The sequence below is a fragment of the Oncorhynchus mykiss genome, chromosome 18 (assembly GCF_013265735.2).
Source record: "Oncorhynchus mykiss isolate Arlee chromosome 18, USDA_OmykA_1.1, whole genome shotgun sequence".
Taxonomy (NCBI): domain Eukaryota; kingdom Metazoa; phylum Chordata; class Actinopteri; order Salmoniformes; family Salmonidae; genus Oncorhynchus; species Oncorhynchus mykiss.
This window is the reverse complement of record NC_048582.1, coordinates 67804676-67826483: the sequence shown is the minus strand read 5'-3', so window position 1 is coordinate 67826483 and position 21808 is coordinate 67804676. Positions and strand designations below refer to the sequence as shown.

Below are 21808 nucleotides of genomic sequence, written 5' to 3'. Positions count from 1 at the left end.
CGCCACTAGAGCGATATCTTCAACCACCGACTTACCATCCTGAGACAAGGGCAAAAAAAGCATTCATTACCCTCGGCTCACTTTTTCACTATCCCCAAATGCAACTACTGGCATTCTAAGGGGATGTAGCTCAGCGCAAGAGCGAATGCTTTGCATGTATGAGGACATCAGATCAATCCCCTGCATCTACATGAAACCACCACACTAAGCAGATTATAGATCATATTTTAAGAAGGAACATATGATCAGCTGAACTTCTTACCATCTAGGTTATGGCTTTGGGAATTACTTGTCCACCTTCGATAGCTCAGTTGGTAGAGCGGAGGACTGTAGGTTATAATTGTAGCAATCCTTAGGTCGCTGGTTCAAATCCAGCTCAAAGGAATGTATTTTTTCTTTTGGCTTGCTCCAACTTTTGACAGCAGTGCACTTTGACTTGTGTTTGACAAACATATTATCTTTCCCTGAGATCGCCAAATTCATAACTTGTTGACCTTCCATAGGACAGTTGGTAAAGTCGCGGAGTGTATTTGAAATTGCAACAATCCTTATGTCACTGGCTCACACTGGCTCAAAGGAGGATAACTTTTTCAGCGGTTTTTGACAGCAGTGCACTTTAACTTGACAATCAAATCAATCAAATATTTTTATAAAGTCCTTCTTTCATCAGCTGATGTCACAAAGTGCTGTACAGAAACCCAGCCTACAACCCCAAACAGCAAGCAATGCAGGTGTAGAAGCACGGTGGCTAGAAAAAACTCCCTAGAAAGGCCAAAAACCTAGGAAAAAACCTAGAGAGGAACCAGGCTGTGAGGGGTGGCCAGTCATCGTCTGGCTGTTCCGGGTATCGATTATAACAAAACATGGCCAAGATGTTCAAATGTTCATAGACGACCAGCAGTTTGAAAAAAAAATAATCACAGTGGTTGTTGAGGGTGCAACAGGTCAGCACATCAGAAGTAAATGTCAGTTGGCTTTTCATAGCTGATTATTCAGAGTATCTCTACCACACCTGCTGTCTCTAGAGAGTTTAAAACAACAGGTCTGGGACAGGTCGCACGTCCGGTGAACCGGTCAGGGTTCCATAGCCGCAGGCAGAACACTTGAAACTGGAGCAGCAGCACAACCAGGTGGACTGGGGACAGCAAGGAGTCATCAGGCCGGGAAGACCTGAAGCATGGTCTTAGGGCTCAGGTCCTTCTCCAAGAGAAAGAAAGAGCAAAGAAGAGAGAAAGAGAGAGAATTAGAGAGAGCATGCATAAATAGACACAGGACACCGGATAAGACAGGAGAAATACTCTAGCTATAACAGACTGACCCCAGCCCCCCGACACACAAACTACTGCAACATAAATACTGGAGGCTGAGACAGGAGGGGTCGGGAGAAACTGTGGCCCCGTCCGACGATACCCCCGGTCAGGGCCTAACAGGCAGGATATAACCCCACACACTTTGCCAAAGCACAGCCCCCACGCCACTAGAGCGATATCTTCAACCACCGACTTACCATCCTGAGACAAGGGCAAAAAAAGCATTCATTACCCTCGGCTCACTTTTTCACTATCCCCAAATGCAACTACTGGCATTCTAAGGGGATGTAGCTCAGCGCAAGAGCGAATGCTTTGCATGTATGAGGACATCAGATCAATCCCCTGCATCTACATGAAACCACCACACTAAGCAGATTATAGATCATATTTTAAGAAGGAACATATGATCAGCTGAACTTCTTATCATCTAGGTCATGGCTTTAGGAATTACTTGTCCACCTTCGATAGCTCAGTTGGTAGAGTGGAGGACTGTAGGTAATAATTGTAGCAATCCTTAGGTCGCTGGTTCAATTCCGGCTCGAAGGAAATCATTTTTTCTTGTGGCTTGCTCCAACTTTTGACAGCAGTGCACTTTGACTTGTGTTTGACAAACATATTATCTTTCCCTGAGATCGCTGAATTCATAACTTGTTGACCTTCCATAGGACAGTTGGCAAAGTCGCGGAGTGTATTTGAAATTGCAACAATCCTTATGTCACTGGCTCACACTGGCTCAAAGGAGGATAACTTTTTCAGCGGTTTTTGACAGCAGTGCACTTTAACTTGACAATCAAATCAATCAAATATTTTTATAAAGTCCTTCTTTCATCAGCTGATGTCACAAAGTGCTGTACAGAAACCCAGCCTACAACCCCAAACAGCAAGCAATGCAGGTGTAGAAGCACGGTGGCTAGAAAAAACTCCCTAGAAAGGCCAAAAACCTAGGAAAAAACCTAGAGAGGAACCTGGCTGTGAGGGGTGGCCAGTCATCGTCTGGCTGTTCCGGGTATCGATTATAACAAAACATGGCCAAGATGTTCAAATGTTCATAGACGACCAGCAGTTTGAAAAAATAATAATCACAGTGGTTGTTGAGGGTGCAACAGGTCAGCACATCTGAAGTAAATGTCAGTTGGCTTTTCATAGCTGATTATTCAGAGTATCTCTACCACACCTGCTGTCTCTAGAGAGTTTAAAACAACAGGTCTGGGACAGGTCGCACGTCCGGTGAACCGGTCAGGGTTCCATAGCCGCAGGCAGAACACTTGAAACTGGAGCAGCAGCACAACCAGGTGGACTGGGGACAGCAAGGAGTCATCAGGCCGGGAAGACCTGAAGCATGGTATTAGGGCTCAGGTCCTTCTCCAAGAGAAAGAAAGAGCAAAGAAGAGAGAAAGAGAGAGAATTAGAGAGAGCATGCATAAATAGACACAGGACACCGGATAAGACAGGAGAAATACTCTAGCTATAACAGACTGACCCCAGCCCCCCGACACACAAACTACTGCAACATAAATACTGGAGGCTGAGACAGGAGGGGTCGGGAGAAACTGTGGCCCCGTCCGACGATACCCCCGGTCAGGGCCTAACAGGCAGGATATAACCCCACACACTTTGCCAAAGCACAGCCCCCACGCCACTAGAGCGATATCTTCAACCACCGACTTACCATCCTGAGACAAGGGCAAAAAAAGCATTCATTACCCTCGGCTCACTTTTTCACTATCCCCAAATGCAACTACTGGCATTCTAAGGGGATGTAGCTCAGCGCAAGAGCGAATGCTTTGCATGTATGAGGACATCAGATCAATCCCCTGCATCTACATGAAACCACCACACTAAGCAGATTATAGATCATATTTTAAGAAGGAACATATGATCAGCTGAACTTCTTATCATCTAGGTCATGGCTTTAGGAATTACTTGTCCACCTTCGATAGCTCAGTTGGTAGAGTGGAAGACTGTAGGTAATAATTGTAGCAATCCTTAGGTCGCTGGTTCAAATCCGGCTCGAAGGAATGTTTTTTTTCTTGTGGCTTGCTCCAACTTTTGACAGCAGTGCACTTTGACTTGTGTTTGACAAACATATTATCTTTCCCTGAGATTGCCAAATTCATAACTTGTTGACCTTCCATAGGACAGTTGGTAAAGTCGCGGAGTGTATTTGAAATTGCAACAATCCTTATGTCACTGGCTCACACTGGCTCAAAGGAGGATAACTTTTTCAGCGGTTTTTGACAGCAGTGCACTTTAACTTGCCAATCAAATCAATCAAATATTTTTATAAAGTCCTTCTTTCATCAGCTGATGTCACAAAGTGCTGTACAGAAACACAGCCCAATACCCCAAACAGCAAGCAATGCAGTTGTAGAAGCACGGTGGCTAGGAAAAACTCCCTAGAAAGGCCAAATCCTAGGAAAAAACCTAGAGAGGAACCAGGCTGTGAGGGGTGGCCAGTCATCGTCTGGCTGTTCCGGGTATCGATTATAACAAAACATGGCCAAGATGTTCAAATGTTCATAGATGACCAGCAGGGTCAAAAAATAATAATCACAGTGGTTGTTGAGGGTGCAACAGGTCAGCACATCAGAAGTAAATGTCAGTTGGCTTTTCATAGCTGATTATTCAGAGTATCTCTACCACACCTGCTGTCTCTAGAGAGTTTAAAACAACAGGTCTGGGACAGGTGGCACGTCCGGTGAACCGGTCAGGGTTCCATAGCCGCAGGCAGAACACCTGAAACTGGAGCAGCAGCACAACCAGGTGGACTGGGGACAGCAAGGAGTCATCAGGCCGGGAAGACCTGAAGCATGGTCTTAGGGCTCAGGTCCTTCTCCAAGAGAAAGAAAGAGCAAAGAAGAGAGAAAGAGAGAGAGAATTAGAGAGAGCATGCATAAATAGACACAGGACACCGGATAAGACAGGAGAAATACTCTAGCTATAACAGACTGACCCCAGCCCCCCGACACACAAACTACTGCAGCATAAATCCTGGAGGCTGAGACAGGAGGGGTCGGGAGAAACTGTGGCCCCGTCCGACGATACCCCCGGTCAGGGCCTAACAGGCAGGATATAACTCCACTCACTTTGCCAAAGCACAGCCCCCACGCCACTAGAGCAATATCTTCAACCACCGACTTACCATCCTGAGACAAGGGCAAAAAAAGCATTCATTACCATCGGCTCACTTTTTCACTATCCCCAAATGCAACTACTGGCATTCTAAGGGGATGTAGCTCAGCGCAAGAGCGAATACTTTGCATGTATGAGGACATCGGATCAATCCCCTGCATCTCCATGAAACCACCACACTAAGCAGATTATAGATCATATTTTAAGAAGGAACATATGATCAGCTGAACTTCTTACCATCTAGGTCATGGTTTTTGGAGTTACATGTCCACCTTCGATAGCTCAGTTGGTAGAGCGGAGGACTGTAGGTGATAATTGTAGCAATCCTTAGGTCGCTGGTTCAAATCTGGCTCGAAGGAATGTTTTTTTTCTTGTGGCTTGCTCCAACTTTTGACAGCAGTGCACTTTGACTTGTGTTTGACAAACATATTATCTTTCCCTGAGATCGCCAAATTCATAACTTGTTGACCTTCCATAGGACAGTTGGTAAAGTCGCGGAGTGTATTTGAAATTGCAGCAATCCTTATGTCACTGGCTCACACTGGCTCAAAGGAGGATAACTTTTTCAGCGGTTTTTGACAGCAGTGCACTTTAACTTGCCAATCAAATCAATCAAATATTTTTATATAAAGTCCTTCTTTCATCAGCTGATGTCACAAAGTGCTGTACAGAAACACAGCCCAATACCCCAAACAGCAAGCAATGCAGTTGTAGAAGCACGGTGGCTAGGAAAAACTCCCTAGAAAGGCCAAAACCTAGGAAAAAACCTAGAGAGGAACCAGGCTGTGAGGGGTGGCCAGTCATCGTCTGGCTGTTCCGGGTATCGATTATAACAAAACATGGCCAAGATGTTCAAATGTTCATAGATGACCAGCAGGGTCAAAAAATAATAATCACAGTGGTTGTTGAGGGTGCAACAGGTCAGCACATCAGAAGTAAATGTCAGTTGGCTTTTCATAGCTGATTATTCAGAGTATCTCTACCACACCTGCTGTCTCTAGAGAGTTTAAAAAAACAGGTCTGGGACAGGTGGCACGTCCGGTGAACCGGTCAGGGTTCCATAGCCGCAGGCAGAACACTTGAAACTGCAGCAGCAGCACAACCAGGTGGACTAGGGACAGCAAGGAGTCATCAGGCCGGGAAGACCTGAAGCATGGTCTTAGAGCTCAGGTCCTTCTCCAAGAGAAAGAAAGAGCAAAGAAGAGAGAAAGAGAGAGAGAATTAGAGAGAGCATGCATAAATAGACACAGGACACCGGATAAGACAGGAGAAATACTCTAGCTATAACAGACTGACCCCAGCCCCCCGACACACAAACTACTGCAGCATAAATCCTGGAGGCTGAGACAGGAGGGGTCAGGAGAAACTGTGGCCCCGTCCGACGATACCCCCGGTCAGGGCCTAACAGGCGGGATATAACCCCACTCACTTTGCCAAAGCACAGCCCCCACGCCACTAGAGCGATATCTTCAACCACCGACTTACCATCCTGAGACAAGGGCAAAAAAAGCATTCATTACCATCGGCTCACTTTTTCACTATCCCCAAATGCAACTACTGGCATTCTAAGGGGATGTAGCTCAGCGCAAGAGCGAATACTTTGCATGTATGAGGACATCAGATCAATCCCCTGCATCTCCATGAAACCACCACACTAAGCAGATTATAGATCATATTTTAAGAAGGAACATATGATCAGCTGAACTTCTTACCATCTAGGTCATGGTTTTTGGAGTTACATGTCCACCTTCGATAGCCCAGTTGGTAGAGCGGAGGACCGTATGTGATAATTGTAGCAATCCTTAGGTCGCTGGTTCAAATCCAGCTCGATGGAATGTTTTTTTTCTTGTGGCTTGCTCCAACTTTTGACAGCAGTGCACTTTGACTTGTGTTTGACAAACATATTATCTTTCCCTGAGATCGCCAAATTCATAACTTGTTGACCTTCCATAGGACAGTTGGTAAAGTCGCGGAGTGTATTTGAAATTGCAACAATCCTTATGTCACTGGCTCACACTGGCTCAAAGGAGGATAACTTTTTCAGCGGTTTTTGACAGTTGTGCACTTTAACTTGCCAATCAAATCAATCAAATATTTTTATAAAGTCCTTCTTTCATCAGCTGATGTCACAAAGTGCTGTACAGAAACACAGCCCAATACCCCAAACAGCAAGCAATGCAGTTGTAGAAGCACGGTGGCTAGGAAAAACTCCCTAGAAAGGCCAAAACCTAGGAAAAAAACTAGAGAGGAACCAGGCTGTGAGGGGTGGCCAGTCATCGTCTGGCTGTTCCGGGTATCGATTATAACAAAACATGGCCAAGATGTTCAAATGTTCATAGATGACCAGCAGGGTCAAAAAATAATAATCACAGTGGTTGTTGAGGGTGCAACAGGTCAGCACATCAGAAGTAAATGTCAGTTGGCTTTTCATAGCTGATTATTCAGAGTATCTCTACCACACCTGCTGTCTCTAGAGAGTTTAAAACAACAGGTCTGGGACAGGTGGCATGTCCGGTGAACCGGTCAGGGTTCCATAGCAGCAGGCAGAACACCTGAAACTGGAGCAGCAGCACAACCAGGTGGACTGGGGACAGCAAGGAGTCATCAGGCCGGGAAGACCTGAAGCATGGTCTTAGGGATCAGGTCCTTCTCCAAGAGAAAGAAAGAGCAAAGAAGAGGGAAAGAGAGAGAGAATTAGAGAGAGCATGCATAAATAGACACAGGACACCGGATAAGACAGGAGAAATACTCTAGCTATAACAGACTGACCCCAGCCCCCCGACACACAAACTACTGCAGCATAAATACTGGAGGCTGAGACAGGAGGGGTCGGGAGAAACTGTGGCCCCGTCCGACGATACCCCCGGTCAGGGCCTAACAGGCAGGATATAACCCCACACACTTTGCCAAAGCACAGCCCCCACGCCACTAGAGCGATATCTTCAACCACCGACTTACCATCCTGAGACAAGGGCAAAAAAAGCATTCATTACCATCGGCTCACTTTTTCACTATCCCCAAATGCAACTACTGGCATTCTAAGGGGATGTAGCTCAGCGCAAGAGCGAATACTTTGCATGTATGAGGACATCGGATCAATCCCCTGCATTCTAAGGGGATGTAGCTCAGCGCAAGAGCGAATACTTTGCATGTATGAGGACATCTGATCAATCCCCTGCATCTCCATGAAACCACCACAGATTATAGATCATAGTTTAAGAAGGAACATATGATCAGCTGAACTTCTTACCATCTAGGTCATGGCTTTTGGAGTTACTTGTCCACCTGTAGGTGATAATTGTAGCAATCCTTAGGTCGCTGGTTCAAATCCGGCTCGAAGGAATGTATTTTTTCTTGTGGCTTGCTCCAACTTTTGACAGCAGTGCACTTTGACTTGTGTTTGACAAACATATTATCTTTCCCTGAGATCGCCAAATTCATAACTTGTTGACCTTCCATAGGACAGTTGGTAAAGTCGCGGAGTGTATTTGAAATTGCAACAATCCTTATGTCACTGGCTCACACTGGCTCAAAGGAGGATAACTTTTTCAGCGGTTTTTGACAGCAGTGCACTTTAACTTGCCAATCAAATCAATCAAATATTTTTATAAAGTCCTTCTTTCATCAGCTGATGTCACAAAGTGCTGTACAGAAACCCAGCCTAAAACCCCAAACAGCAAGCAATGCAGGTGTAGAAGCACGGTGGCTAGGAAAAACTCCCTAGAAAGGCCAAAACCTAGGAAAAAACCTAGAGAGGAACCAGGCTGTGAGGGGTGGCCAGTCATCGTCTGGCTGTTCCGGGTATCGATTATAACAAAACATGGCCAAGATGTTCAAATGTTCATAGATGACCAGCAGGGTCAAAAAATAATAATCACAGTGGTTGTTGAGGGTGCAACAGGTCAGCACATCAGAAGTAAATGTCAGTTGGCTTTTCATAGCTGATTATTCAGAGTATCTCTACCACACCTGCTGTCTCTAGAGAGTTTAAAACAACAGGTCTGGGACAGGTGGCATGTCCGGTGAACCGGTCAGGGTTCCATAGCAGCAGGCAGAACACTTGAAACTGGAGCAGCAGCACAACCAGGTGGACTGGGGACAACAAGGAGTCATCAGGCCGGGAAGACCTGAAGCATGGTCTTAGGGATCAGATCCTTCTCCAAGAGAAAGAAAGAGCAAAGAAGAGAGAAAGAGAGAGAGAATTAGAGAGAGCATGCATAAATGAGGACATCGGATCAATCCCCTGCATCTCCATGAAACCACCACACTAAGCAGATTATAGATCATAGTTTAAGAAGGAACATATGATCAGCTGAACTTCTTACCATCTAGGTCATGGCTTTTGGAGTTACTTGTCCACCTTCGATAGCTCAGTTGGTAGAGCGGAGGACTGTAGGTGATAATTGTAGCAATCCTTAGGTCGCTGGTTCAAATCCGGCTCGAAGGAATGTGTTTTTTCTTGTGGCTTGCTCCAACTTTTGACAGCAGTGCACTTTGACTTGTGTTTGACAAACATATTATCTTTCCCTGAGATCGCCGAATTCATAACTTGTTGACCTTCCATAGGACAGTTGGTAAAGTCGCGGAGTGTATTTGAAATTGCAACAATGCTTATGTCACTGGCTCACACTGGCTCAAAGGAGGATAACTTTTTCAGCGGTTTTTGACAGCAGTGCACTTTAACTTGACAGCAGTGCAATTTGACTTGTGTTTGACAAACATATTATCTTTCCCTGAGATCGCCGAATTCATAACTTGTTGACCTTCCATAGGACAGTTGGTAAAGTCGCGGAGTGTATTTGAAATTGCAACAATCCTTATGTCACTGGCTCACACTGGCTCAAAGGAGGATAACTTTTTCAGCGGTTTTCAGCGGTTTTTGACAGCAGTGCACTTTAACTTGCCAATCAAATCAATCAAATATTTTTATAAAGTCCTTCTTTCATCAGCTGATGTCACAAAGTGCTGTACAGAAACACAGCCCAATACCCCAAACAGCAAGCAATGCAGTTGTAGAAGCACGGTGGCTAGGAAAAACTCCCTAGAAAGGCCAAAACCTAGGAAAAAACCTAGAGAGGAACCAGGCTGTGAGGGGTGGCCAGTCATCGTCTGGCTGTTCCGGGTATCGATTATAACAAAACATGGCCAAGATGTTCAAATGTTCATAGATGACCAGCAGGGTCAAAAAATAATAATCACAGTGGTTGTTGAGGGTGCAACAGGTCAGCACATCAGAAGTAAATGTCAGTTGGCTTTTCATAGCTGATTATTCAGAGTATCTCTACCACACCTGCTGTCTCTAGAGAGTTTAAAACAACAGGTCTGGGACAGGTGGCATGTCCGGTGAACCGGTCAGGGTTCCATAGCAGCAGGCAGAACACTTGAAACTGGAGCAGCAGCACAACCAGGTGGACTGGGGACAGCAAGGAGTCATCAGGCCGGGAAGACCTGAAGCATGGTCTTAGGGATCAGGTCCTTCTCCAAGAGAAAGAAAGAGCAAAGAAGAGGGAAAGAGAGAGAGAATTAGAGAGAGCATGCATAAATAGACACAGGACACCGGATAAGACAGGAGAAATACTCTAGCTATAACAGACTGACCCCAGCCCCCCGACACACAAACTACTGCAGCATAAATACTGGAGGCTGAGACAGGAGGGGTCGGGAGAAACTGTGGCCCCGTCCGACAATACCCCCGGTCAGGGCCTAACAGGCAGGATATAACCCCACACACTTTGCCAAAGCACAGCCCCCACGCCACTAGAGCGATATCTTCAACCACCGACTTACCATCCTGAGACAAGGGCAAAAAAAGCATTCATTACCATCGGCTCACTTTTTCACTATCCCCAAATGCAACTACTGGCATTCTAAGGGGATGTAGCTCAGCGCAAGAGCGAATACTTTGCATGTATGAGGACATCGGATCAATCCCCTGCATTCTAAGGGGATGTAGCTCAGCGCAAGAGCGAATACTTTGCATGTATGAGGACATCTGATCAATCCCCTGCATCTCCATGAAACCACCACAGATTATAGATCATAGTTTAAGAAGGAACATATGATCAGCTGAACTTCTTACCATCTAGGTCATGGCTTTTGGAGTTACTTGTCCACCTGTAGGTGATAATTGTAGCAATCCTTAGGTCGCTGGTTCAAATCCGGCTCGAAGGAATGTATTTTTTCTTTTGGCTTGCTCCAACTTTTGACAGCAGTGCACTTTGACTTGTGTTTGACAAACATATTATCTTTCCCTGAGATCGCCAAATTCATAACTTGTTGACCTTCCATAGGACAGTTGGTAAAGTCGCGGAGTGTATTTGAAATTGCAACAATCCTTATGTCACTGGCTCACACTGGCTCAAAGGAGGATAACTTTTTCAGCGGTTTTTGACAGCAGTGCACTTTAACTTGCCAATCAAATCAATCAAATATTTTTATAAAGTCCTTCTTTCATCAGCTGATGTCACAAAGTGCTGTACAGAAACCCAGCCTAAAACCCCAAACAGCAAGCAATGCAGGTGTAGAAGCACGGTGGCTAGGAAAAACTCCCTAGAAAGGCCAAAACCTAGGAAAAAACCTAGAGAGGAACCAGGCTGTGAGGGGTGGCCAGTCATCGTCTGGCTGTTCCGGGTATCGATTATAACAAAACATGGCCAAGATGTTCAAATGTTCATAGATGACCAGCAGGGTCAAAAAATAATAATCACAGTGGTTGTTGAGGGTGCAACAGGTCAGCACATCAGAAGTAAATGTCAGTTGGCTTTTCATAGCTGATTATTCAGAGTATCTCTACCACACCTGCTGTCTCTAGAGAGTTTAAAACAACAGGTCTGGGACAGGTGGCATGTCCGGTGAACCGGTCAGGGTTCCATAGCAGCAGGCAGAACACTTGAAACTGGAGCAGCAGCACAACCAGGTGGACTGGGGACAGCAAGGAGTCATCAGGCCGGGAAGACCTGAAGCATGGTCTTAGGGATCAGGTCCTTCTCCAAGAGAAAGAAAGAGCAAAGAAGAGAGAAAGAGAGAGAGAATTAGAGAGAGCATGCATAAATAGACACAGGACACCGGATAAGACAGGAGAAATACTCTAGCTATAACAGACTGACCCCAGCCCCCCGACACACAAACTACTGCAGCATAAATACTTGAGGCTGAGACAGGAGGGGTCGGGAGAAACTGTGGCCCTGTCCGACGATACCCCCGGTCAGGGCCTAACAGGCAGGATATAACCCCACACACTTTGCCAAAGCACAGCCCCCACACCACTAGAGCGATATCTTCAACCACCGACTTACCATCCTGAGACAAGGGCAAAAAAAGCATTCATTACCCTCGGCTCACTTTTTCACTATCCCCAAATGCAACTACTGGCATTCTAAGGGGATGTAGCTCAGCGCAAGAGCGAATACTTTGCATGTATGAGGACATCGGATCAATCCCCTGCATCTCCATGAAACCACCACACTAAGCAGATTATAGATCATAGTTTAAGAAGGAACATATGATCAGCTGAACTTCTTACCATCTAGGTCATGGCTTTTGGACTTACTTGTCCACCTTCGATAGCTCAGTTGGTAGAGCGGAGGACTGTAGGTGATAATTGTAGCAATCCTTAGGTCGCTGGTTCAAATCCGGCTCAAAGAAATGTATTTTTTCTTGTGGCTTGCTCCAACTTTTGACAGCAGTGCACTTTGACTTGTGTTTGACAAACATATTATCTTTCCCTGAGATCGCCAAATTCATAAATTGTTGACCTTCCATAGGACAGTTGGTAAAGTCGCGGAGTGTATTTGAAATTGCAACAATCCTTATGTCACTGGCTCACACTGGCTCAAAGGAGGATAACTTTTTCAGCGGTTTTTGACTGCAGTGCACTTTAACTTGACAATCAAATCAATCAAATATTTTTATAAAGTCCTTCTTTCATCAGCTGATGTCACAAAGTGCTGTACAGAAACACAGCCCAGTACCCCAAACAGCAAGCAATGCAGTTGTAGAAGCACGGTGGCTAGGAAAAACTCCCTAGAAAGGCCAAAACCTAGGAAAAAACCTAGAGAGGAACCAGGCTGTGAGGGGTGGCCAGTCATCGTCTGGCTGTTCCGGGTATCGATTATAACAAAACATGGCCAAGATGTTCAAATGTTCATAGATGACCAGCAGGGTCAAAAAATAATAATCACAGTGGTTGTTGAGGGTGCAACAGGTCAGCACATCAGAAGTAAATGTCAGTTGGCTTTTCATAGCTGATTATTCAGAGTATCTCTACCACACCTGCTGTCTCTAGAGAGTTTAAAACAACAGGTCTGGGACAGGTGGCACGTCCGGTGAACCGGTCAGGGTTCCATAGCCGCAGGCAGAACACTTGAAACTGGAGCAGCAGCACAACCAGGTGGACTAGGGACAGCAAGGAGTCATCAGGCCGGGAAGACCTGAAGCATGGTCTTAGGACTCAGGTCCTTCTCCAAGAGAAAGAAAGAGCAAAGAAGAGAGAAAGAGAGAGAGAATTAGAGAGAGCATGCATAAATAGACACAGGACACCGGATAAGACAGGAGAAATACTCTAGCTATAACAGACTGACCCCAGCCCCCCGACACACAAACTACTGCAGCATAAATACTTGAGGCTGAGACAGGAGGGGTCGGGAGAAACTGTGGCCCTGTCCGACGATACCCCCGGTCAGGGCCTAACAGGCAGGATATAACCCCACACACTTTGCCAAAGCACAGCCCCCACACCACTAGAGCGATATCTTCAACCACCGACTTACCATCCTGAGACAAGGGCAAAAAAAGCATTCATTACCCTCGGCTCACTTTTTCACTATCCCCAAATGCAACTACTGGCATTCTAAGGGGATGTAGCTCAGCGCAAGAGCGAATACTTTGCATGTATGAGGACATCGGATCAATCCCCTGCATCTCCATGAAACCACCACACTAAGCAGATTATAGATCATAGTTTAAGAAGGAACATATGATCAGCTGAACTTCTTACCATCTAGGTCATGGCTTTTGGACTTACTTGTCCACCTTCGATAGCTCAGTTGGTAGAGCGGAGGACTGTAGGTGATAATTGTAGCAATCCTTAGGTCGCTGGTTCAAATCCGGCTCAAAGGAATGTATTTTTTCTTGTGGCTTGCTCCAACTTTTGACAGCAGTGCACTTTGACTTGTGTTTGACAAACATATTATCTTTCCCTGAGATCGCCAAATTCATAAATTGTTGACCTTCCATAGGACAGTTGGTAAAGTCGCGGAGTGTATTTGAAATTGCAACAATCCTTATGTCACTGGCTCACACTGGCTCAAAGGAGGATAACTTTTTCAGCGGTTTTTGACTGCAGTGCACTTTAACTTGACAATCAAATCAATCAAATATTTTTATAAAGTCCTTCTTTCATCAGCTGATGTCACAAAGTGCTGTACAGAAACCCAGCCTAAAACCCCAAACAGCAAGCAATGCAGGTGTAGAAGCACGGTGGCTAGGAAAAACTCCCTAGAAAGGCCAAAACCTAGGAAAAAACCTAGAGAGGAACCAGGCTGTGAGGGGTGGCCAGTCATCGTCTGGCTGTTCCGGGTATCGATTATAACAAAACATGGCCAAGATGTTCAAATGTTCATAGATGACCAGCAGGGTCAAAAAATAATAATCACAGTGGTTGTTGAGGGTGCAACAGGTCAGCACATCAGAAGTAAATGTCAGTTGGCTTTTCATAGCTGATTATTCAGAGTATCTCTACCACACCTGCTGTCTCTAGAGAGTTTAAAACAACAGGTCTGGGACAGGTGGCACGTCCGGTGAACCGGTCAGAGTTCCATAGCCGCAGGCAGAACACTTGAAACTGGAGCAGCAGCACAACCAGGTGGACTGGGGACAGCAAGGAGTCATCAGGCCGGGAAGACCTGAAGCATGGTCTTAGGGCTCAGGTCCTTCTCCAAGAGAAAGAAAGAGCAAAGAAGAGAGAAAGAGAGAGATAATTAGAGAGAGCATGCATAAATAGACACAGGACACCGGATAAGACAGGAGAAATACTCTAGCTATAACAGACTGACCCCAGCCCCCCGACACACAAACTACTGCAGCATAAATACTTGAGGCTGAGACAGGAGGGGTCAGGAGAAACTGTGGCCCTGTCCGACGATACCCCCGGTCAGGGCCTAACAGGCAGGATATAACCCCACACACTTTGCCAAAGCACAGCCCCCACACCACTAGAGCGATATCTTCAACCACCGACTTACCATCCTGAGACAAGGGCAAAAAAAGCATTCATTACCCTCGGCTCACTTTTTCACTATCCCCAAATGCAACTACTGGCATTCTAAGGGGATGTAGCTCAGCGCAAGAGCGAATACTTTGCATGTATGAGGACATCGGATCAATCCCCTGCATCTCCATGAAACCACCACACTAAGCAGATTATAGATCATAGTTTAAGAAGGAACATATGATCAGCTGAACTTCTTACCATCTAGGTCATGGCTTTTGGACTTACTTATCCACCTTCGATAGCTCAGTTGGTAGAGTGGAGGACTGTAGGTGATAATTGTAGCAATCCTTAGGTCGCTGGTTCAAATCCTGCTCAAAGGAATGTATTTTTTCTTGTGGCTTGCTCCAACTTTTGACAGCAGTGCACTTTGACTTGTGTTTGACAAACATATTATCTTTCCCTGAGATCGCCAAATTCATAAATTGTTGACCTTCCATAGGACAGTTGGTAAAGTCGCGGAGTGTATTTGAAATTGCAACAATCCTTATGTCACTGGCTCACACTGGCTCAAAGGAGGATAACTTTTTCAGCGGTTTTTGACTGCAGTGCACTTTAACTTGACAATCAAATCAATCAAATATTTTTATAAAGTCCTTCTTTCATCAGCTGATGTCACAAAGTGCTGTACAGAAACCCAGCCTAAAACCCCAAACAGCAAGCAATGCAGGTGTAGAAGCACGGTGGCTAGGAAAAACTCCCTAGAAAGGCCAAAACCTAGGATAAAACCTAGAGAGGAATCAGGCTGTGAGGGGTGGCCAGTCATCGTCTGGCTGTTCCGGGTATCGATTATAACAAAACATGGCCAAGATGTTCAAATGTTCATAGATGACCAGCAGGGTCAAAAAATAATAATCACAGTGGTTGTTGAGGGTGCAACAGGTCAGCACATCAGAAGTAAATGTCAGTTGGCTTTTCATAGCTGATTATTCAGAGTATCTCTACCAAACCTGCTGTCTCTAGAGAGTTTAAAACAACAGGTCTGGGACAGGTGGCACGTCCGGTGAACCGGTCAGAGTTCCATAGCCGCAGGCAGAACACTTGAAACTGGAGCAGCAGCACAACCAGGTGGACTGGGGACAGCAAGGAGTCATCAGGCCGGGAAGACCTGAAGCATGGTCTTAGGGCTCAGGTCCTTCTCCAAGAGAAAGAAAGAGCAAAGAAGAGAGAAAGAAAGAGAGAATTAGAGAGAGCATGCATTAATAGACACAGGACACCGGATAAGACAGGAGAAATACTCTAGCTATAACAGACTGACCCCAGCCCCCCGACACACAAACTACTGCAGCATAAATATTGGAGGCTGAGACAGGAGGGGTCGGGAGAAACTGTGGCCCCGTCCGACGATACCCCCGGTCAGGGCCTAACAGGCAGGATATAAGCCCACACACTTTGCCAAAGCACAGCCCCCACACCACTAGAGCGATATCTTCAACCACCGACTTACCATCCTGAGACAAGGGCAAAAAAAGCATTCATTACCCTCGGCTCACTTTTTCACTATCCCCAAATGCAACTACTGGCATTCTAAGGGGATGTAGCTCAGCGCAAGAGCGAATACTTTGCATGTATGAGGACATCGGATCAATCCCCTGCATCTCCATGAAACCACCACACTAAGCAGATTATAGATCATAGTTTAAGAAGGAACATATGATCAGCTGAACTTCTTACCATCTAGGTCGTGGCTTTTGGAGTTACTTGTCCACCTTCGATAGCTCAGTTGGTAGAGCGGAGGACTGTAGGTGATAATTGTAGCAATCCTTAGGTCGCTGGTTCAAATCCGGCTCGAAGGAATGTATTTTTTCTTGTGGCTTGCTCCAACTTTTGACAGCAGTGCACTTTGACTTGTGTTTGACAAACATATTATCTTTCCCTGAGATCGCCAAATTCATAACTTGCTGACCTTCCATAGGACAGTTGGTAAAGTCGCGGAGTGTATTTGAAATTGCAACAATCCTTATGTCACTGGCTCACACTGGCTCAAAGGAGGATAACTTTTTCAGCGGTTTTTGACAGCAGTGCACTTTAACTTGAAAATCAAATCAATCAAATATTTTTATAAAGTCCTTCTTTCATCAGCTGATGTCACAAAGTGCTGTACAGAAACCCAGCCTACAACCCCAAACAGCAAGCAATGCAGGTGTAGAAGCACGGTGGCTAGGAAAAACTCCCTAGAAAGGCCAAAACCTAGGAAAAAACCTAGAGAGGAACCAGGCTGTGAGGGGTGGCCAGTCATCGTCTGGCTGTTCCGGGTATCGATTATAACAAAGCATGGCCAAGATGTTCAAATGTTCATAGATGACCAGCAGGGTCAAAAAAAATTATCACAGTTATTGTTGAGGGTGCAACAGGTCAGCACATCAGAAGTAAAAGGTCAGTTGGCTTTTCATAGCTGATTATTCAGAGTATCTCTACCACACCTGCTGTCTCTAGAGAGTTTAAAACAACAGGTCTGGGACAGGTCGCACGTCCGGTGAACCGGTCAGGGTTCCATAGCAGCAGGCAGAACACTTGAAACTGGAGCAGCAGCACAACCAGGTGGACTGGGGACAGCAAGGAGTCATCAGGCCGGGAAGACCTGAAGCATGGTCTTAGGCCTCAAGTCCTTCTCCAATAGAAAGAAAGAGCAAAGAAGAGAGAAAGAGAGAGAGAATTAGAGAGAGCATGCATAAATAGACACAGGACACCGGATAAGACAGGAGAAATACTCTAGCAATAACAGACTGACCCCAGCCCCCCGTCACACAAACTACTGCAGCATAAATACTGGAGGCTGAGACAGGAGGGGTCGGGAGAAACTGTGGCCCCGTCCGACGATACCCCCGGTCAGGGCCTAACAGGCAGGTTATAACCCCACACACTTTGCCAAAGCACAGCCCCCACGCCACTAGAGCGATATCTTCAACCACCGACTTACCATCCTGAGACAAGGGCAAAAAAAGCATTCATTACCCTCGGCTCACTTTTTCACTATCCCCAAATGCAACTACTGGCATTCTAAGGGGATGTAGCTCAGCGCAAGAGCGAATACTTTGCATGTATGAGGACATCGGATCAATCCCCTGCATCTCCATGAAACCACCACACTAAGCAGATTATAGATCATATTTTAAGAAGGAACATGTGATCAGCTGAACTTCTTACCATCTAGGTCATGGATTTTGGAGTTACTTGTCTGCCTTTGATAGCTCAGTTGGTAGAGCGGAGGGCTGTAGGTGATAATTGTAGCAATCCTTAGGTCGCTGGTTCAAATCCGTCTCGAAGGAATGTGTTTTTTCTTGTGGCTTGCTCCAACTTTTGACAGCAGTGCACTTTGACTTGTGTTTGACAAACATAATATCTTTCCCTGAGATCGCCGAATTCATAACTTGTTGACCTTCCATAGGACAGTTGGTAAAGTCGCGGAGTGTATTTGAAATTGCAACAATCCTTATGTCACTGGCTCACACTGGCTCAAAGGAGGATAACTTTTTCAGCGGTTTTTGACAGCAGTGCACTTTAACTTAACAATCAAATCAATCAAATATTTTTATAAAGTCCTTCTTTCATCAGCTGATGTCACAAAGTGCTGTACAGAAACACAGCCTACAATGCCAAACAGCAAGCAATGCAGGTGTAGAAGCACGGTGGCTAGGAAAAACTCCCTAGAAAGGCCAAAACCTAGGAAAAAACCTAGAGAGGAACCAGGCTGTGAGGGGTGGCCAGTCATCGTCTGGCTGTTCCGGGTATCGATTATAACAAAACATGGCCAAGATGTTCAAATGTTCATAGATGACCAGCAGGGTCAAAAAATAATAATCACAGTGGTTGTTGAGGGTGCAACAGGTCAGCACATCAGAAGTAAATGTCAGTTGGCTTTTCATAGCTGATTATTCAGAGTATCTCTACCACACCTGCTGTCTCTAGAGAGTTTAAAACAACAGGTCTGGGACAGGTCGCACGTCCGGTGAACCGGTCAGGCTTGAATTGTGTTTGACTAACATATTATCTTTCCCTGAGAGCTCTGAATTCATAACTTGTTGACCTTCCATACCTTAAGGGAACATTTTGAACATTCGCCATATGGTTAGTGAGAAAGTCCACATTATCATACGGTCCCTTGCCGTTTCTAAAATTCGCGCTCGGCGGCGGGCCGTGCACAGGGGCCGGATCTTCCGGGAAGTCATCAAACGAAGTCTCTCGGACATTTGGTTTCCGTTTTCTAAAATGTTCAAATATTGGTCATTTTTCCGCTATCCCGGTAAATCCCAGAAGAGGGCGAATGGAATCATATTGCAGATGTACAAAACATCACCACTTACGACATGGCCTTTTCTCCTAAACGGAAAAGACTTCGAAGACGAAACTTGGTGAGCATAGGTTTGGCATAATGGGCAGTTGGCCCCGAACAAGATGGCGTCGAGGCCTCAAGGGTTTTTGAGTTATGGCCATTTTTCTGGGATTAAAGGTCAAAAATGAAAATAGAGCGCTAATTTTATCGCTTCACGTCAAAGTAAATGAACCTACTGTGTCAGGAAAAAAAGAACCAGCGATTTATCTATCATAATATAGATACAATGTATGTTTTTTATTTTTTTATTTCACCTTTATTTAACTAGGCAAGTCAGTTAAAGAACAAATTCTTATTTTCAATGACAGCTTAGGAACAGTGGGTTAACTGCCTGTTCAGTGGCAGAACTTCCGGTTACTAGTCCAACGCTCTAACCACTTGGCTACATTGCCGCCCCATGTTAAAAGAAAGGCGTTTTTTTTTTTAAGTTACAGATCCAGTTGCAGTTCAGACAGAGTGTGTTTCGGAGCTCTGCGAGATTTCTGTGATTTTCCGTGATTTTCTGAAATAACACACACTCATTCAACCCTCTGTAAATACGTCTGTTCTTAACATAAAGACTTAAACCTCAATATTCTGTAAGTGCCTACCCCAAGGAGGATATGTGCTCACTTTCAACTTCCTGTTGAAAGTCTTTTCAAAACTTCATATGTGTGATTAGTCAACCCCCATGAACTGTAAGTCAGTCATTTCTCCCAACAGATGTCAAAGAAAAGCTCTCTTACATACCTTAAGGGAACATTTCGGCATTTCGTGTATGATCAGTGAGAAAGTCCATATTGCAAATGTACGGTCCCTTACCCGACGTCCGAAATCGTTTGTAAAATTCGCGGTCGGCGTCGGGACGTGCGGTAGGGCCGGACCTACCGGGAAGTCGTCGAATGAACTTTGTCGGACTTTCGGTTCCCGTTTAAAAAAAAAAACAAGTTTCGGACCGTTTTTCCGCCGTCCCGGACACTCCTACCAGATGGCATACGGAATCATATGGCAATTTGGCAAAACATCACGAATCGCGACGGGGCCTTATCTCAAAAACTGAAAATATTTCGAAGCCGAAACTTGGCGAGCGTAGGTTTGGCTCAAGGGGCAGTTGGCCCCGAACGGGATGGCGTCTAGGCCTGGACGGTTTTTGAGCTACGGCCATTTTTCTGGGATTAAAGGCTTAAAATGGAAGTAGAGAAATTATTTTTCCACTTCAGGTCAAAGCCAAGGAGCCTCCGGTGTCAATAAAAAAAGAACCAGCCATTTATCTATCGTCATTTAAGAGAAACGGAACAATGACAAATTGGTGATGGTCACAAATAGGCGTTTTTTTTTTTCAACGGTTACAGATCCAGTTGCAGGGTGTTCATACGAATCTTTTTAAAGTGTGCTGCGGAGCTCTGCGACATTTCTGTGATTTTCTATGATTTTCTGAAATAACACAATAACCGACCATTAGAATAGTAGGCCCAAAATGAAGCCTGCCCCACAATGTCATTTGCTTTTGAGTGACAGTGAGAGAACCGTTAGGGTGAGAAGAAAAATTCCACCACATGAATGTTCCTAAGGTCCTCCCGATCTCAACAAGCCTAACCTTGACCGTGTGGCATTAACCCTTCACAGTAAAACAGGGTTTTTTGATCTCACAGATTACAGTGTCATCTCTCCCCATAGGAATACATTGCCTGCACCCCTAATTTCAACCTGAGGCCTATGTGGGTTATGAATGCCGTATGAACCTGTCTTCGGTACCAGTCCATCGGGCCACTATGAGGTCTACCTGTGTCGATTCTAAGCTTCCTGGACCAACCGGAAGTGGTTAAAATGCCCCTAAAAGTGTTTACCCATACACTGCATGCAGTTTGATAGACATAGTGCATTCAACCCTGTGTAGATCAGTCAATTCTTAACGTAAGGACTTAAAACTCAGGATTCTGTAACAGCATACCCATATGAGGATATGTGGTGACTTATAGCTTCCTGTGCCAACCGGAAGTGCCATAATTGGTGTCTCAGGGGCTGTTTCGAAGGGTTAAAAAATTCAGATCTGTCCAAAACTTCATATATGTGATTAGGCAACCCCCATGAACTGTAAATCAGTCATTTTTCCCAAAAAAAATCAAAGGAAAAAAAAATTGCACTAAAACACAACTTGGATGGAGGGACGTATTGGGGTGCGTAGAGACAGACAGTGGCCGCAATAGTTAGCTTTGTTGGAGCTAAAAAAGAACGGTCGGACCTAGAGTTCCGAAACTTTAGAAACCTGTTCTAGACCTCCGGGCCATGGTGCGTGGCGAGTTACGTGGCTCTAGATGGTTCTCGGACCGAGAAACAGCCTCGTACATTCGCAATAACTTCAATTCATTTTTGCATCACGAAAATGACGACGTTTAGAAAAGTCTCAGAGACGCAAGGCTAGGTGCGTTGAAACCGGCTCGGCCCATAGAGACGGACCCCAAAGTTTCTGTCCGATAGCTCGTTCAAGGACCCTGTAGCAAGGCATGGAAATAAGTGGATTTTCAGCACCAATTAGGGTTTTTCTCGGACACCAAATGACCTATCGAGCCGAAACTCGGGATTCGGGGTCGCCTCACATAGGACTTCACATAATGTCCGAACTGGACCCGCAGCTAGAACGTAACTATGTGTTTTACCTTTTTATTATGTTTTAAACTAGAGGCGCTGTGAATTATGGGACTGCTCTGACATATATGATAGTTGGCATCTAAATGAGTAGGAAACAGTGGGTTTGGTGTCATAATGACATCTAATTGACTGATGGAC

At 45.3% G+C, this 21808-nt stretch overlaps 11 non-coding genes across 11 annotated transcripts; all 11 read left to right on the top strand.

Annotated features, from left to right (window-relative positions):
* The first annotated feature begins 296 nt into the window (after positions 1–296).
* Positions 297–384, top strand: trnay-gua. The gene is given in 2 exon segments: positions 297–333; positions 349–384. It is a non-coding gene; the product is annotated as a tRNA-Tyr (tRNA).
* A 1384-nt stretch (positions 385–1768) lies between these two features.
* Positions 1769–1856, top strand: trnay-gua. Its single transcript is given in 2 exon segments — positions 1769–1805; positions 1821–1856. It is a non-coding gene; the product is annotated as a tRNA-Tyr (tRNA).
* A 1384-nt stretch (positions 1857–3240) lies between these two features.
* trnay-gua lies at positions 3241–3328 on the top strand. The gene is given in 2 exon segments: positions 3241–3277; positions 3293–3328. It is a non-coding gene; the product is annotated as a tRNA-Tyr (tRNA).
* A 1385-nt stretch (positions 3329–4713) lies between these two features.
* trnay-gua lies at positions 4714–4801 on the top strand. The gene is given in 2 exon segments: positions 4714–4750; positions 4766–4801. It is a non-coding gene; the product is annotated as a tRNA-Tyr (tRNA).
* A 1387-nt stretch (positions 4802–6188) lies between these two features.
* trnay-gua lies at positions 6189–6276 on the top strand. The gene is given in 2 exon segments: positions 6189–6225; positions 6241–6276. It is a non-coding gene; the product is annotated as a tRNA-Tyr (tRNA).
* Positions 6277–8801: 2525 nt separating this feature from the next.
* On the top strand, positions 8802–8889 carry trnay-gua. The gene is given in 2 exon segments: positions 8802–8838; positions 8854–8889. It is a non-coding gene; the product is annotated as a tRNA-Tyr (tRNA).
* A 3109-nt stretch (positions 8890–11998) lies between these two features.
* On the top strand, positions 11999–12086 carry trnay-gua. Its single transcript is given in 2 exon segments — positions 11999–12035; positions 12051–12086. It is a non-coding gene; the product is annotated as a tRNA-Tyr (tRNA).
* Positions 12087–13471: 1385 nt separating this feature from the next.
* On the top strand, positions 13472–13559 carry trnay-gua. Its single transcript is given in 2 exon segments — positions 13472–13508; positions 13524–13559. It is a non-coding gene; the product is annotated as a tRNA-Tyr (tRNA).
* Positions 13560–14944: 1385 nt separating this feature from the next.
* On the top strand, positions 14945–15032 carry trnay-gua. Its single transcript is given in 2 exon segments — positions 14945–14981; positions 14997–15032. It is a non-coding gene; the product is annotated as a tRNA-Tyr (tRNA).
* A 1385-nt stretch (positions 15033–16417) lies between these two features.
* trnay-gua lies at positions 16418–16505 on the top strand. The gene is given in 2 exon segments: positions 16418–16454; positions 16470–16505. It is a non-coding gene; the product is annotated as a tRNA-Tyr (tRNA).
* A 1385-nt stretch (positions 16506–17890) lies between these two features.
* trnay-gua lies at positions 17891–17978 on the top strand. The gene is given in 2 exon segments: positions 17891–17927; positions 17943–17978. It is a non-coding gene; the product is annotated as a tRNA-Tyr (tRNA).
* The last annotated feature ends 3830 nt before the right edge of the window (positions 17979–21808 follow it).